Source organism: Triticum urartu, unplaced genomic scaffold, assembly GCF_056163025.1.
Source record: "Triticum urartu cultivar PI428250 unplaced genomic scaffold, HENAU_Tu73 scaffold2, whole genome shotgun sequence".
In the NCBI taxonomy this organism is placed as follows: Eukaryota; Viridiplantae; Streptophyta; class Magnoliopsida; order Poales; family Poaceae; genus Triticum; species Triticum urartu.
Genome location: NW_028260368.1, coordinates 14912834 through 14915716, shown reverse-complemented (window position 1 = coordinate 14915716; position 2883 = coordinate 14912834). Strand labels below are relative to the sequence as shown.

Here is a 2883-nt window from a genome sequence, read left to right as displayed (position 1 = left end):
ATCCCCTTCTTTTTGCCATTGGACTTTCCAATCAAATTGGTTGTAAGACTCATAAGGATCTACTTTACGAAGATCCCATTGTATTCCAGAAGCTCGTAACATCGGTCCCGATAAGCCCCAATTTACTGCTTCTTCTCCGCTAATAAAACCTACTCCTTCAACTCGCTCTAAAAAAATTGGATTCTGTGTAATAAGTTGTTGATATTCAACAACTCCGCGTAAAAAATAATCACAGAAATCTAAACATTTATCGATCCATCCATAAGGTAGATCGGCGGCTACTCCTCCGATGCGAAAGTAATTGTGCATCATTCGCATACCTGTAGCAGCTTCAAATAGATCATATATTAATTCTCTCTCTCTAAAAATATAGAAAAAAGGAGTCTGTGCGCCGAGATCCGCCATAAAAGGTCCAAGCCATAGCAAGTGAGAAGCTATCCGGCTTAATTCTAACATAATTACCCTAATATAGCTGGCTCTTTGTGGTATTTGAATATTCTCCAAGAATTCTGGTGCATTTACTGTTATTGCTTCTGTAAACATAGTAGCTAAATAATCCCACCTTGTTACATAAGGTAAGTATTGTATAATAGTTCGGTTTTCCGCGATTTTTTCCATTCCTCTGTGTAAATACCCTAATATGGGTTCACAATCAATAACATCCTCACCATCGAGAGTAACGATCAGTCGAAGAACACCATGCATTGATGGGTGTTGAGGGCCCATATTGACTATCATGAGATCTTTTCTTGTAAGCGGTAGACTCATATCCTTTCTTCCTTAATTCATTATTCCATGAAAATGGATTATTCCATGAATTCCTCAAAGCGAGGCTCATCAAAATGAAAAATCTAAGACTACTATAAGACTACTAAAAAAATAATAAAACAAGAAAAAAATTTGAACGATTAAATTACTGCTCCCGAATATTCAACTGACCGATTAATTTCTTATAACGTACTCTATTTTTCTTTGCCAAATAAGCCAGCAAACGTCGACGTTTTCCCAAAAGTCTTCGTAGACCTCTTTCCGATGAAAAATCTTTTTTGTGTAATTCCAAATGTGAAGCAAGTCTCCGTATCTTATTGGTGAAACTGAATACTTGAAATTCAACAGAACCCCTGTTTTCTTCTTTTTCTTCTTTAACCATAAATCCAAAAATTTTTCTACCTCCTTTCTTTTTCATGTATTTTTCTGATCAGGAAAAATACAAAATTATGTCAGTTATTTTGAAGTTATTCTAATCTCGTACACACACAAATTTGCAATTATTCATCTACTACTGGAATTTGGATTTATTTTATCGATGCAAATTGGATTTGGATAGAAGGGTACATTCTTTCTAATATTTTAGATAGAAGAAATGTTTCTTCTATCTAAAATATTAGAAAGAATTTTGCTGATTTATTTATTGCTATATGCAATTTATGGAATTGATACACCATTTAATTGATATCATTTAGCAAAATGAAACACAGCATATGCATCCATCTTTTGGCTCGAGAATTTCACGGGATAGAGATATGGTATAAGAAATAGACTATTAAGTAACTCTAAATGAATTGTGGATACATCTGTATCCTTAACATACTGAAACGATTGTCATTATTCGTATCAAACCAATAGCGATTCATACAAGCTAAATCTTCTAATCAATGGTGGGCCAATAATGAATTTTTTTGCATATGTATTAAGACGCTTGGCCTGATTTCGAAATTGTCCAGAGTTTTATATGTTGTTTTCATTGCAAAATGATGGGTCTCCTTCCATAACTTTCCAATTACGAGTACGAGAATTGAAAGACATGAAAATTCTCAATTCTCTACGGCGTCTAGTAGATAGAAACAAGAAAATCAGAAGAATCTTTCTCTCTATTCACTATCATTCCGCGTCTTCGACTTCTATTAGTTTCTTTTCTTCTTTAATGCAATAGCTATAGTTTGATATAAGAATCCATTTCTCAAAGTAATGGAAACCATTCTCTTATAGGAAATGGTTCGAAAATCGCTATTCCACCTTTTAGGTATCGTGAAAAGTGATACCTGTGAAGATCGTGCATTTCAGTCAAATTCAGATCCGTTTTTCGAGTCCATGATATAATATAACCAAATTGGATAGATCTTCCACCTGTTTAGCTAAGAAAGAATAGATACAGAGGTGGATAATAGATCGATATGAAGATCATGAGCTGCCCCATAATGAAATCGCCAGTAGTCGCGAATATCTCCTTCTTCCCTAATCCAAGATTGGAGAAAGAAGATCTAAGAGGGACCTATGGAGAATGTAGTCAGAAATCCATAATAGAGTCCGACCACAACGACCGAATTAATTATCCTCATCGAGAAACTTAGACTACTAAATAGAAAAGATTTGAAAATCATGGCATGGGTCTCCTTTTTTTCTTTCTTTAGAGTTTTCTATATGCACAATTTCTCGATGTTTCGATGAGAATTTCTTGACTTTCCATATATAGAAAGAGATAGACTATAAATGACATCTCTTATGTCAATAAGACCAAAGGGATGGATATTAAATGATAGGAAGTGCTAGGAAGTGAAATAGAATGAAATAGAGCCACTTTGGGCTTCCCTATGAAATGAGGCATGGAACGGAGCCACTACGAAGAAATTATGGGAGTTACGAAAGAAGCTTCGGACTCATATTGTTCATGGGTTGAGAGCGGGAGTTGAACTCTAGGAGGTCGAATCCCCCCTTGTTCCTCAGTAGCTCAGTGGTAGAGCGGTCGGCTGTTAACTGACTGGTCGTAGGTTCGAATCCTACTTGGGGAGATTTTATTCATTCTTTAATGTAAGAATTTTAATGTAAGAATAAAGAATTGAATTAAAGGGCTTGCTTTGACCCTTAGGAGTAGGTAACCCGTTC

The 2883-nt window shown here is 35.3% G+C and overlaps 1 non-coding gene across 1 annotated transcript; it reads left to right on the top strand.

Annotated features, from left to right (window-relative positions):
* Positions 1 to 2717: 2717 nt before the first annotated feature.
* Positions 2718 to 2789, top strand: TRNAN-GUU (transfer RNA asparagine (anticodon GUU)). The gene has a single exon. It is a non-coding gene; the product is annotated as a tRNA-Asn (tRNA).
* Positions 2790 to 2883: the final 94 nt, after the last annotated feature.